The sequence below is a fragment of the Staurois parvus genome, unplaced genomic scaffold (assembly GCF_062004578.1).
Source record: "Staurois parvus isolate SC_StPar_1 unplaced genomic scaffold, SC_StPar_1.0 ptg001614l, whole genome shotgun sequence".
In the NCBI taxonomy this organism is placed as follows: domain Eukaryota; kingdom Metazoa; phylum Chordata; class Amphibia; order Anura; family Ranidae; genus Staurois; species Staurois parvus.
The window spans coordinates 1,948,725-1,963,804 of NW_028319410.1; the positions used below are offsets into that span (position 1 = coordinate 1,948,725).

At 45.5% G+C, this 15,080-nt stretch overlaps 1 protein-coding gene across 3 annotated transcripts in view; it reads left to right on the plus strand.

Annotated features, from left to right (window-relative positions):
* The window catches only part of ZNF536 (zinc finger protein 536), a 641,179-nt gene that overhangs the window by 251,096 nt on the left and 375,003 nt on the right, over window positions 1-15,080 (plus strand). For all 3 annotated transcript variants that reach the window (XM_089663032.1, XM_089663034.1, XM_089663033.1), the window contains exon 4: window positions 12,247-12,301. The gene's annotated coding sequence lies outside the window, so the exon portion shown is untranslated. The remainder of the gene's footprint in view (window positions 1-12,246; window positions 12,302-15,080) is intronic.

Here is a 15,080-nt window from a genome sequence, read left to right on the forward strand (position 1 = left end):
GGGAGTTCCGTCAAAGTGACCCTCTCCAGGGAGGTGCGTCATAGTGATCCCTCTCCAGGGAGGTGCATCATAGTGACCCCTCTCCAGGGATGTGCGTCATAGTGACCCCTCTCCAGGGAGGTGCGTCATAGTGACCCCTCTCCAGGGAGGTGCGTTAAAGTGATCCCTCTCCAGGGAGGTGCGTTAAAGTGATCCCTCTCCAGGGAGATGCGTCAAAATGATCCCTCTCTTTCCAACTGTGCCATAGTGATCCCTGTCTAAACAGTCCCTTCTCTGCTGTGCAGAATACAACTTCGCTGCTTATAGTAGACTTTAATGGACCTAAACTGCCAATACGGGACAGACAGACACAATTGGGGGATGAGCAACAGGCTCAGGTCTAGTCACTGACCTGCACTATGAATTGGAAATGGAGATATGCCTGTGCTTTGCAAAGAGGAGAAAAACAGACAGGGATGTGCTTTAGAGCAGAGCTGTATAAATCACAGGACTGGATGGACATCAATGCAATTCCTGTTTGCCTGGAGATCAGCTTTACAAAACAGATACAATTGTCACCTCGCTCCTGCCAGCATGTTGCCGTAGATCGGAATACACAGACGGCTCCTGTGCCGTCACCCCCCAAAGTTGACTGTGACCCCATCGGTTTATTTCCAAACATTCAACTTATTTTGTTCTGGCATCCCCTTAAACACGGCTTGTTTTTTCCACCCCCCCCCCCCTCCAAAATCCAGCACAGATGGTGATTGATTTTTCAAGTGCTGACATCCCTGCTTGAGAAAACGTTCCCACCTTCTTTGTGCCGAGCCAGCCAGGCAGACTAACATGGTGATGCGATCATCACTTTCATACAGACATGCAGAATTGATTGACAGGGAGAATTTAGCATAAACCGCACATTCTTCCAGACCCCTCGGCCCCCCTCTGCCCACTCCGCTTCTCACCGACACGCAAAGTGCATCGCCGGGAATTTAAAGTGCAAGTGCGCTTTTATATATAGGCCGCCCGGTCTTCGTTTCCTCAATTCAAACCCAACTTCCCCCGTGGTGATGGAGGCTCATTCACACAACGCAGTGCGCGTTATTCTGCGTATAAAAAGACATCCGGTGTGAATGTGCATGGCCACGCATTGCACTGCATTACATGTAACGCATTTTTGTGTGCTGCAAAAAAAACCCGCAGCATGTCTACGTTGTTCCCGAAAAACGCACATCAACGCAATGCTCTGGGCACACACAACACTATTTGCTGAATCCTTGCGTTCACCCGGTGTTGACCAATCAGATCTACGCAGTTCATCGCACTAGAAGTGAATGAGCCCTCTTGGGCTGCCCAGTCTTCATTTCTTCGTCTTGATTGCCCCCCAAGATATTTAGGGCTCATTCACAGCACACAGCATGCGGCACGTCTGTGCAACCTGACCGCGCACAGCCATCCATTGCAGTGCTTGTTTATTTTTTCAGAGTCGGTTCACACCAGGAATCGCACAGGAATGCGCTGTAGGGCGGGCAGTTCTTTTGGAAACTCTCTGAAACCCGATTGAATGGTACTTCTGTACCATGTGATCTGGTGCAGGCAAATGAACTGCGTTTGCAACATGCACTTGGGGTCTCATTAACTTAATGGAAATGTCACATGAGTGTGGAGGACCAGAGACAGCTGTCCTATATATATATACACGATATCGCCAAAAGTATTGGCCCTGCCCTCCCAATCATGTGATTCAGGTGTTCCAATCCCCTCCATGGACACAGGTGGATACAATCAAGCCCCTAGGTAGGCAGACGGCTTCTACAAACATTGGTGAAAGAATGGGTCGCTCTCAGGAGCTCAGTGACTCCAAGCGTGGTCCCGTGATAGGTGGCCACCTGTGCAATAAGTCCATCCGTGACATTTCCTGGCTACTAAATATTCCACGCTCAACTGTTAGTGGGATTATAACAAAGTGGGAGTGACTGGGAACAACAGCCACTCAGCCACCAAGTGGTAGGCCACGTCACATGACAGGGCGGGGTCAGCGCATGCTGAAGCGCACAGTGCGCAGAAGTCGCCAACTGTCTGCAGAGTCAATAGCTAAAGACCTCCAAACTTGGTGTGACCTTCAGATGAGCCCAACAACAGTGCGTGGAGAGCTTCATGGAATGGGTTTCCATGGCCGAGCAGCTGCATCCAAGCCTTCCATCACCAAGTGCAATGCAAAGCATCGGATGCCGTGGTGTAAAGCACGCCACCACTGGACTCTAGAGCAGTGGAGACGTGTTCACTGGAGTGACCAATCAATCTTCTCTGTCTGGCAATCCGATGGACGTGTCTGGGTTTGGTGGTTGCCAGGAGTACGGTACTTGCCTGACTGCATTGTGCCAAGTGTAAAATTTGGTGGAGGGGGATTATGGTGTGGGGTTGTCTTCCAGGGGTTGGGATTGGCCCCCTAGTTCCAGTGAAGGGAACTCTTACGGCGTCAGCATACCAAGACGTTTTGGACAATTTCATGCTCCCAACTTTGTGGGAGGAGTTTGGGGGTGGCCCCTTCCTGTTCCAACATAACTGCGCACCAGTACACAAAGCAAGGTCCATAAAGACATGGAGGAGCCAGTTTGGGGTGGAGGAACTTGACTGGCCTGCACAGAGTCCTGACCTCAACCCCATAGAACACCTTTGGGATGAATTAGAGCGGAGACTGCGAGCCAGGCCTCCTCCCCCGACATCAGTGCCTGACCTGACAAATGTGCTTCTGGAAGAATGGTCCAACCTTCCCATAGACACCCTCCTAAACCTTGTGGACGGCCTTCCCAGAAGAGTTGAAGCTGTTATAGCTGCAAAGGGCGGGGCCAACTCAATATTGAACCCTACGGACTAGGACTGGGAGGCCATTAAAGTTCATGTGCGTGGAAAGGCCGGCCGACCAATACTTTTGGCAATATAGTGTATATATATATTTATGTGTGTATCCTTTGTTCCTCTTAGAAAAATGATTGCCCTCGAAACGCGTAGGCCTTTGTTTTGGTTCTTGGACGACACCTTTCAGACATCCTGGGGTCGGTTGTGTCTCATGGGTCACTGTACCAAGTAGCTGTGGGCTGATATGCGATTTTACATTCACTGTTTGTCAGTGAGATTTTCCCATTAGTTGAATCAGGTCTACCTTGGGACATTGCACTAGGCTGTTGCGCTCTCTGTTTGTCTCTTTACATTTAATATTGACACCAGCTGCAGATCGCAAGTGCAGTGCGTTTTGAACGTGGCGCAGGAAACGTTAACGGACCGCGAGTTTCCTGCACCACGTTCTGGTGTAAACTGGTCCCAAAACTTTTTAAAATTTTTTTGGAGCTATGGTGCATTGCGATGCATTTTCCCCATTTCAAAGATTGTGTTCCCCTTCCCATGCCAACGATTTTCCCGTCATTTTTCCCCAGCGCACACTAACGCAATGCAGCCGGGCAGAAAGACCGCAATAGTATTGGCTGCGTCTTTGCGTCGAGTGCGTTGCTTAATCAGATTGACGCAGTTTAACCCACTAGATGCCAATGGGCTGCCCAGTCTTTATTTCTCCAATTTTCAGGTCCCCCGCCCCCAAAGTCGTTTAGGGCTCATTAATATCGCACAGAACGCGGCGTTGTGTGTATGACATGAGCCCTGCGCTGCAATGCACTTTTAAAGCTCATTGTGGGGCGTTTTTATTTATTTTATTTTTTAGAATTTGTCTATATCGTTTTTGTGACGCCACAGAAAATTGCGACATTTTTCCCAACAGCAACACGATGCGACTCGGCACATAGACTACAATAGTATTTGCTGTGTCTTTGCTGTAAAACTTCGCTGATCAACGCAGTTCAGTACATTAGATGTGAATGAGCCCTATAGGCTGTCCAGTCTTCGCTTCTTCAATGTAATTGCCCCCCTCCCCCCCCCATACACACTGGACGTTTGCTCAGCTCTCCCAGATGCCTTTGCTCCTGGCAGCAGCGTTTTGGCAGAAAAAAACGCTTGAGGCTTGTAAACGTGTTTAAGCGCATCAAAGTCTTGGCTGTTAATGCATTTCATTGGCCATAATAATCATTTATTCTGGCCAGTGATACGACTCAACGCGCAAACGCTAAACGTGCCTGGCGGTAAAGCGCGTTTAGTCGTGTTTACAGATCTGGCCCGTCTGGTCTGGGGGTGCACTAAAGAAAAGTCAGGGGGCATAATGCCAACACTGTGTGTGAGTCTCTGAGAGTCTGTCACACAGTGTCCTGACCTGGGAAACGCTAGTGTGTGTTGGGATGACGTGGAACCTTTCCTCCTTATATCAGATGTCCCTGTCAGAGTCCCCCTTTAAATCAGGAGTCCTCATCAGAGTACATTGGGTTCCCAGTACATCAAGTGTCCCCATCAGAGTGCCTCTATCAGAGTTCCCCCTTACATTATTGGTTCCCCAAAAGAGCTCCCCCTTACATCAGGGTCCCCATCAGAGTGCCCCCTTACATCATTGGTCCCCAAAAGAGTGCCCCCTTACATTAACATCCCTATCAGAGTTCCCCCTTACATCAAGGTCCCCATCAGAGTGCCCCCTTACACCAGCATCCCTATCAGAGTTCCCCCTTACATCAGGGTTCCCATCAAAGTGCCACCTTACATCAGGGTCCCCAGCAGAGTGCCCCCTTACATCAGGGTCCCCATCAGAGTACTCCTTTACATCAGCATCCCAATCAGTGTGCCCCCTTACTTCAAGGTCCCCATCAGAGTGCCCCCTTACATCAGCATCCATATCAGAGTTCCCCCTTACATCACAGTCCCCATCAGAGTGCCCCCTTATATCAGCATCCCCATCAGTGTGCCCCCTTACATCAGGGTCCCCATCAGAGTGCCACCTTACATCAGGGTCCCCATCAGAGTTCCCCCTTATATCATCATCCCCATCAGTGTGCCCCCTTACATCAGGGTCCCCATCAGAGTGCCCCCTTACATCATTGGTCCCCATCAGAGTGCCCCCTTACATCAGCATCCTTATCAGAGTGCCCCCTTACATCACGGTCCCCATCAGAGTGCCCCCTTACATCATTGGTCCCCATCAGAGTGCCCCGTTACATCAGCATCCCCATCAGTGTGCCCGCTTACATAAGAGTCCCTATCCGAGCTTACATCAAATGTCCCCAACAGAGTACCCCCTTACATCAGGTGTCCTGGGGGGGGGGCACAGCTAAAATCTGGGGGGGCACAGCTAAAATCTGGGTGAGCACAGCCCACCCCGGCTCCAACCTAGATCTGGCCCTGCTGATATCCTGTAGATCTAAACTCAATCAAGCAGACCTTGACTCCAAAAATTGACTTTCCCCCCTATGCTATTTAATAAAGCCAATTTCTAGGAGGCGGACCTGGCGGTGCATCATCGGGGGCGGACCTGGTGGTGCATCATTGGGGGCAGACCTGGCGGTGCATCATCGGGGGCAGGCCTGGCGGTTTATCATCGGGGGCGGACCTGGCGGTGCATCATCAGGGGCGGACCTGGCGGTGCATCATCGGGGGCGGACCTGGCGGTGCATCATCGGGGGCAGACCTGGCGGTGCATCATCGGGGGCGGACCTGGCGGTGCATCATCGGCGGCGGACCTTGCGGTACATCATCGGGGGCGGACCTGGCGGTGCATCGTCAGGGGCGGACCTGGCGGTGCATCATCAGGGGCGGACCTGGCGGTGCATCATCGGGGGCCGGCTGCAAGAACCTGGAAGAGACAGCCTGCTCCTGGTGAAATAGCAAGAGAATATGGCGGCACGGGATTTTTTTAAGATAGCCCTGCAAAAAAGTTAAGAGGGGGCAGAAAAAAAACTTAGGGAGTACTGAAATTCTTCTTTAAATCTCATAGAAACTTTACAATGCTGGTGTCGTTTTGCCCAGAGTTGAGTTTCAAGCCTTTTATCTACCTGCACGTGTCATGTCATAAGCCTCTTGCTATCCCCTGTGCAGCAGAGCTCAGACTGGGAGAGAAAAGCAGCACAAGGAGCCAATTAGTTGTGCTTACAGTGCTCTAGTTCTAACAAGGAACGTGCTGCTTCTCCTTTTACTGTCCAGTCACAGTAAAGGGGAGGGACAAGGCTTTTAAAGACTCCAGTTCTAAAAGGGAACATGTGATAAGAGGAGAGAGCAGAGCGATGAGCTTATCAATCTGCTGCTTCTCCTTTCACGTCCAGTCACAGTAAGGGGGAGGGACAAGGTCTGTAAGGGCTCCAGTTCTAAAAGGGAACATGCTGGTAGGAGGAGAGAGCAGAGCGATGAGCTTATCAATCTGCTGCTTCTCCTTTCACTGTCCAGTCACAGTAAGGGGGAGGGACAAGGTCTGTGAGGGCTCCAGTTCTACAAGGGAACATGATGTTAGGAAGAGAGAGCATAGTGATGAGCTTATCAATCTGCTGCTTCTCCTTTCACTGTCCAGTCACAGTAAGGGGGAGGGACAAGGCTTTTAAAGGCTCCAGTTCTAAAAGGGAACATGCTGATAGGAGGAGAGAGCAGAGTGATGCACTTATCAGTGTGCTGCCTCTCTTTTCACTGTCCAGTCACAAGGGAAGGGATAAGGTCTGTAAAGGCTCATTCATAATAGCAGTTGAGAGGCATAAAACCCAGCGGCTGAACCGTGCTTTTACCCCCTACCCCCCCACCCAAACGCTACACCCCAGCGGCCAGGGGTGTACACATGCCACAATAGAAATTATACCCCCTGTCACTTTCAGCGGGCATAGCGAGTGCCAAGCATGATCCATTCGAGTGAATGGGGCTGTCCCTCAAATGCCCTGCAGTGCTTGCAATTTTCCCGCTCTAGATCGGTGTTAAAGGGGCTAATTAAGGGGCCTGTCAAACGCTCTCTAAAGAGTGATCTGAACAAGGATCACTCTTCAGACACTGTAACAATCGTGAACGAGCCCTAAGGGTTACTGAACTGCAAAAATAAGGTCAGGTGTGCTGTGTGACGGAGCTGTGTAAATCTTGGGACAGGATGAACAAAAATACAAATTATTTAGCAACTAAAATCGATGTATTTGGCCGGAGTTCAGCTTTAAAGGCCGAAGCCCGCCATTTTTTTTTCTATCTCCGGTCACACAGCGGGTTAATTCGAGTTCGGGATTTTTCTCGCCATACTGCAGAATGTAAGAGTATACCATCTGGTTGTGAAACTGAACACTTCAGAACGGGCTCACTGGCGGTTTTCAGACCATCGGCCGTGTTTGCGTGACTAAATACATACAATTAAGGACCAGCCAATCCTGCTCTCTATGAACACATTGTTTGCCAGGGTTCAAGGGCTCAGATAATAGATGGCAGGGACTCGGACCCATCAGCAGCCCACGGTGGCAAAACTGGACCCCCCCCCCCCCCCCCCCCGGCATTCATCTCTCATTTTCTCATGGTGTCGTGCGAGATGAATAATGCTTTCATTTTATATGGACAAAAAAAACCCCATTCAGTTCATTAAAGTCACGAGACGTACAATATATTAATGAATAGAAAAGAAATAACTAAAGTTCTAAATTGTTTTTGGATCATTTAAAGCTTTGTTTACAAATTGTATGATCTGTATGGGGGCCGCGTGAGGCCATTCCTAGCTCAACTCTGTCATCTAAAGGGTTACAAGGTTCATTAAAAAAAAATAATAATGCAAAAGTAGAGCTTTTGGTGGCATTTGATCAGCACTGCGTTTTTTTTCCATTTAATTGTATAAACAAAAAATGACCAAAAGTTTTGAAAAAACTTTTTTTTAACTTTTATCTATCTATCTATCTATTATCTATTATCTATCTATCTATCATCTATCTATTATCTATCTATCTATCTATCTATTATCTATCTATCTATCTATCTATCTATCTATCTATCTATCTATCTATCTATTATCTATTATCTATCTATCTATCTATCTATCTATCTATCTATCTATCTATCTATCTATCTATTATCTATCTATCTATCTATCTATCTATCTATCTATCTATCCATCCCCCCCCTCTCTCTCTCCACCCCCCCTCTCTCTCTCCACCCCCCCTCTCTATCTCTATCTATCTATCTACCCCCCCCCCTCTCTCTCTCTCTCTCTCTCTCTCTCTCTCTCCATCTCTCTATCTATCTACCCCCCTCTCTATCTATCCACCCCCCACCCTCTCTCTCTCCATCTCTCTCTCTCTCCCCCCCTCTCTCTCTACATCTCTATCTCTCTCCATCTATCTATCCATCACCCCCCTCTCTCTCCACCCCCCCCTCTCTCCACCCCCCCCCTCTCTATCTATCTCTATCTATCTACCCCCCCCCTCTCTCTCTCTCCATCTCTCTCTCTCTCCCCATCTCCATTTATCTCTCCATCTCTCTCTCTCCATCTCTCTCTCTCTCTCCATCTATCTATCTATCTATCTATTATCTATCTATCTATCTATCTATCTATCTATCTATCTATCTATCTATCCATCCATCCATCCAGTCATATCCAACCCTTGGTGATGGCATGGACCGTCAGTCGTAAGCAACTTTTTCCATGAATTCTCTTAGCAATTATATTTACAGTGCAGGTTGCCAGGTCTTTCCCCAACCCCCACCATGCAGGAGATCCTGCATGGCCAGGGATGAAACTAGGACAATTTAGACAGGAGCCAATTAACCTACCAGCAAACCTACCAGCATGTCTTTGGAATGTGGGAGGAAACCGGAGTACCCAGAGGAAACCCACACAAGCGCAGGGAGAACATGCAAACTCCATGCAGGAGGTGCCATGGTTGGGAATTGAACCCATGACCAGGGGCAGACTGATCATTTGGAAACTCGGGCACTGCTCAAGGGCCCGGGGTTAGTAGGGGGCCCCATGAGATGCCCCTGGAACCTTTTTCATAGGCTTTTTTGAGTTTGGGCAAGAACACAGGGGCCCCATGATTCCCTATTGCCCGGGGGCCCCGTAAGTTGTCAGTCCGCCCCTGCCCATGACCCATTTACTGCACGGCAGACGTGCTAACCACTAAGCCGCTGTGCCGCCCACTTTTTGCTATAAAGCACATAAAGAAAAAAAAATATTTCTAAATGTATTTTTATGCATAAGTAGAGCATTCTTTTGGTAGCATTTGATCAGCAATGTTTTTTTTTATTTTCATTTAATTGTATAAACAAAAAATGACCAAAAATATGGAAAAAAAAATTTTTTTTTACTTTTTGCTATAAAACACATGCAATAAAAACAAAAAAAAAATCTTCCTAAACGTATTTTTAAATGTATTCTGCTACATGTCTTTGGTAAAAAAAAAATCCCAATAGGTATATATTGATTGGTTTGTATAAAAGTTATAGCGTCTACAAATAGTGGAATATATATCGGATTAAAAAAAATAAAGTTTATACTAGCAATGGCAGTGATCGGCGTCTTATAGTGAGACTGTGATAGTGCGCCGGGCAATCTGACACTAACTGACACTGGGGAAGGACCTGACTAACTGGCGCTGAGATTACCAGTGACACTAAAACAGTGATCAGTGCTAATACTAGATGTCACTGTATTAATGTCAGGATTTATATAGCGCAAATAGTTTGCGCAGCGCATGTATGTGCACATTTACTGTATAATTATATATAAATATATATTTTTCTTTTTTTATATATATATACTGTGTGTGTGTATGTATATATATCTATATATTTTTTTTTAATATATATATATATATTTATATAACTATACAGTATACTTGTGTATATATAATTTTTCTTTTTTTATATATACTGTGTGCGTGTGTGTATGTACAGTTGTGACCAAAATTATTCAACCCCCACTGAAATTGAGTGTTTTGGCCAGTTTGACATTGCTTTTGATCATTCAGTCATCTTGCTTACATTTACATTAAAGAGGCACTTGTAGGTCAGACAAATATAACATAACAGTTATAATGAAATAACCACAAATGTCTTTTCTGTGCTCACAGCATTATCAGTTTTATTCAACCCCCAAGTGACATTCAATCTTAGTACTTAGTACAGCATCCTTTTACAGTTATAACAGCTTTTAAACGTGAAGCATAGCTTGACACAAGTGTCTTGCAGCGATCTACGGGTATCTTCGCCCATTCTTCATGGGCAAAGGCCTCCAGTTCAGTCACATTCTTAGACTTGCGCACTGCAACTGCTTTCTTTAAGTCCCACCAGAGGTTCTCAATCGGATTTAAGTCTGGTGACTGCGATGGCCACTCCAAAATGTTCCAGCCTTTCCTCTGCAACCATGCTCTAGTGGACTTGGAGGTATGCTTGGGATCATTGTCCTGTTGAAAGGTCCAACGTCTCCCAAGCCTCAGGTGTGTGACGGACTGCATCACGTTTCCATCCAATATCTCCTGGTACTGAAGAGAATTCATGGTACCTTGCACACGCTGAAGCTTCCCTGTACCTGCAGAAGCAAAACAGCCCCAAAGCATGATTGACCCTCCACCATGCTTCACAGTAGGCAAGGTGTTCTTTTCATCATAGGCCTTGTTCTTCCTCCTCCAAACATAGCGTTGATCCATGGGCCCAAACAGTTCTAATTTTGTTTCATCAGTCCACAGAACACTATCCCACAACTTTTGTGGTTTGTCCACATGGCTTTTGGCATACTGCAGTCGACTCTTCTTATTCTTTGGAGACAGCAAGGGGGTACGCCTGGGAGTTCTGGCACGGAGGCCTTCATTACGCAGTGTGCGTCTTATTGTCTGGGCTGAAACTTCTGTACCCACATCTGACAAATCTTTTCTCAGTTCCTCAGCAGTCACACGGGGACTTCTCTCCACTCTACGCTTCAGGTAGCGCACAGCAGTCGAAGTCAGCATCTTCTTTCTGCCACGACCAGGTAGCGTTTCAACAGTGCCCTTTGCCTTGAATTTGCGAATGATGCTTCCTAAGGTGTCTCTTGGTATGTTTAACATCTTTGCAATCTTCTTATAGCCATTGCCCTTCCTGTGAAGAGAAATCACCTCTTCTCTTGTCTTCCTGGACCATTCTCTTGCCTTCACCATGTTTGTAACCACACCAGTAAATGTCTAGAAGGAGCTGAGTATCACAGTCATTTTAAAGCTGCCTAATTGGTGCTTATTATGCTTGATTGCTGCTCGGTGACATCCACAGGTGTTTTCAATACCTGATGGAAAGCACCTGTATGAACCTCTGTTCTTCAGAGTGGTAGTCTTTAAGGGGTTGAATAATTGTGGCAATGAAGAAACCACATAAGAACCATTTACTACTGTATTACATAAACAATTGATGTCATTTTAGTTGCATTTGGGTAGTTACAACGTCCTTGTAGGATTTGATTCTGAATACAATTCCAAATGTACACTATAGTCCCTAAACCCCTTTACAGCATTGGGGGTTGAATAATTTTGGTCACAACTGTATATATATATATATATATTTTTATATATATATATATATATATATATATATATATTTATATATATTTATATAAATATACAGTATACTTGTATATGTCTAATATTTCCTTTTTATATATATTGTGTATATATATATATATATATATATATAGTATACTATAGTATATATATATACTAGTATACTATAATTTTTCTTTTTTATATATATGCTGTGTGTATATATATATATATATATATAGATATATATATATATCTATATATATACATACATACACACACATTTATATATAAATATACAGTATTCATGTGTGTATATAATTTTTCTTTTTTATGTATACTGTATACTCAAAAAAATATTAAATTTATAACAACATTTTAAATGATTTTAAAACAAATTTAGCACTTCCACCTGGCAGTACTAAAGTCATTGGTTCAAATCCCAACCACGGCACCACCTGCCTGGAGTTTGCATGTTCTCCCTGTGCCTGCATGGGTTTCCTCCGCGTACTCCGGTTTCCTCCCACACTCCAAAGACATGCTGGTAGGTGAATTGGATCCTGTCTATATTGGCCCTAGTATGTGTATGTATGAATGTGAGTTATGGACCTTAGATTGTACGCTCCTCGGGGGCGGGGACTGATATGAATGTACAATATATATGTAAATTGACGCACTGTACCTGTAATAAATATAATAAATCCATTTTCACTCCAAATTCACACATTTTTCTAATGGATTTAATTTATCTACATTTTTTTATTGTGAAAAAAAATATTGAAAAGTGAAAATTTTTACCTTCGTAAGACGTGCAGCACTTTTTGATTTACACAAATAAATGTAAGTAAGTGCGCTCACAAATATTTGACTTTTTTTTTTTCTTCTTTTGTAGGGACAGCGCACACAAATCCCCGAGCACAGTCTAAGCAACTGTTGGAATGTTTGAGGTAGGAAACTTGACCTTTCAAAGATCAACATAATGAAAACAAAGAAAAGTATTGTCCATTCACGGTCATATGAATGACAACAGATTAATCACAGTCTCAATTCCACTATCTGGATTCCAAAAAATGTAAAGGAAAAATGTTAGGGGGGGGGGGGGGGTAAAAAAAAAAAAAAAAGAAGTTCATTAGATAGAGGCAGTTGACAAAATGTATAAACCGTAAATTTCTTAGAGTGATTTAAAAAAAATCGGGCATCAGCAACCTGTTTCTGTGTATTTTATATGAATGGATATTTGATGTTATTAGACGTTTTTAGTTATAGTGAGAGCTGAGTGTTACGGGGTAAGCAGGGGCGGACTGACTATTCAAGCACTCGGGCACTGCCTGAGGGCCCGGGGTCAGTAGGGGGCCCCATGAAATGCCCCTGGTACCTTTTCTAGGCTTTTTCGGTGTGCGTTGAGTGTGGGCAAGGACACAGGGGCCCCATGATCCCCTATTGCCAGGGACCCCATGAGTTGACAGTCCGCCCCTGGGGGTAAGTGTTGTACGGGAAACCTTCATCTGTAATCAGGGGCGGACTGACAACTCATGGGCCCCCCAGGCAATAGGGGATCATGGGGCCCCTGTGTCCTTGCCCAAACTCAAAGCACACCCAAAAAGCCTATAAAAGGTACCAGGGGCATTTCATGGGGCCCCCTACTGACCCCGGGCCCTCGGGCAGTGCCCAAGTGCTCGAATGGTCAGTCCGCCCCTGTCTGTAATTACTGTTTAAGGGAAATGTAATGTGTTATGCAGGCCACAGATGGTTCGTTTATCGGCCAGTTTTTTTGTCTGAAAACCGAAACATCGTTCGTTCTGTAAACCAATGTTTCTACCAATGATTTCGAAAATCGACCATTTTTCACCAATTTTCCAGCATGGCTGATAAACGAAATAAGGAGGAACCGCGAAAATCGGTCTATGCTATTGTCACACTAACAGAGCGAAAATCGGCCAATTATTCTTTCAGATGAAAAAAATCGGCCCATAAACGAACCGTCTATGGCCTGCATTAGTGTTGTATGGGAAACTTTCATCTGTAATCAGGGATGGACTGACAACTCATGGGGCCCCCAGGCAATATGGGATCATAGGGCCCCTGTGTCCTTGCCCACACTCAAAGCACACCCAAAAAACTTATAAAAAGGTACAAGGGGCATCTCATGGGGCCCCCTACTGACCCCGGGCCCTCGGGCAGTGCCTGAGAGCTCGAATGGTCAGTCCGCCCCTGGGGGTAAGTGTTGTACGGGAAACCTTCATCTGTAATCAGGGGCGGACTGACAACTCATGGGGCCCCCGGGCATTATGGGATCATGGGGCCCCTGTGTCCTTGCCCACACTCAAAGCACACCCAAAAAACCTATAAAAAGGTACCAGGGGCATTACATGGGGCCCCCTACTGACCCCGGGCCCTCGGGCAGTGCCCAAGTGTTCGAATGGTCAGTCCACCCCTGTCTGTAATTACTGTTTAAGGGAAATGTAATGTGTTATGCAGGCCATAGACGGTTCGTTTATCAGCCGATTTTTCATCCGAAAGAATAATCGGCCGATTTTCGCTCTGTTAGTGGGGCAATGGCATCGGACGATTTTCGCTGTTCCTCCTCATTTTGTTTATCGGTCATGCTGGAAAATTCATGAAAAATGGAAGATTTTTGCAATCATTGGTGGCAATATCGGTTTAATCAACGAACGAAGTTTCGTTTTTCGGACGAAAAATCGGCCGATAAATGAACCGTCTATGGTCTGCATTAGGGCTCATGTACACTGCAGCTGATAAACTGAAGTTCAAGAGCTTTTCTGCGTTTTTCTGCAGCCCCTGATCTCTCCCTAATGTTCTCCTATGTGTCCGTGTACACATCGTCGTTTACAGGTAGTTGAGTTTACAGTCGTTTTTTTTAACCCACCAAACTTGCGTTCAGGAGTAGATTTTATCAGCATTTCAAACGCTTGTAAACGCGGCTAACCGCGTTTAGAAGCGTTTGCGTTTAGAAGCATTTTTTAACTGTTCCATATCCAGATGCTGTCCGGAGCCTTTTTTCATCATCAGAAATGCATGCAAAGCGTTTTCCATGTATTCAGATGGACCCGGTACACCAGCGCAGTCAGTTCCAGGTTTTGCGTGAAGGAGAAAATGGTAGAACGCGCCTCATTATGCTCATGATGGGATCCATAGTGAATACAACCAGAAAAGACAGGTCATCTCAACACATACTGCTCTCTCTGCTTCTGCTCTCTCTATTTCTCTCAAAATGTCTGAAATAGTTAATTTTTTACTATTTTTCAGTGCATTCTGGACATTTGGGAAGGTCTCCTGAGGTTATCTTAAAAAAATGCTTCTAAACGCAAATGCGCATAAACGTGGTATGAAAACGCGGCTAAACAGACGTTTTTTAACCTACGTTATTCCAGCAGTCAGTTCCCATCGTTCAGAAGAGTTTTCCAAACGTCCCGTGTACATGAGCCCTTAGTGTGCACAGAAATGTAACTATTATTGCAATGTTTGCCCTAAAGTTATCCCTTTAGGGCAAACACTGTAACTTATATATTTTATATGTCTAATGCAGGCCATAGACGGTTCGTTTATCGACCGATTTTTTGTCCGAAAGAATAATCAGACGATTTCCGCACCATTAGTGGGGCAATGTCATCGGCCAATTTTGGCGGCTCTTCCTCATTTTTTTTATCGGTCATGCTGGAAAATTTGCGAAAAATGGACGATTTTCGCAATCATTGGTAGCAACAG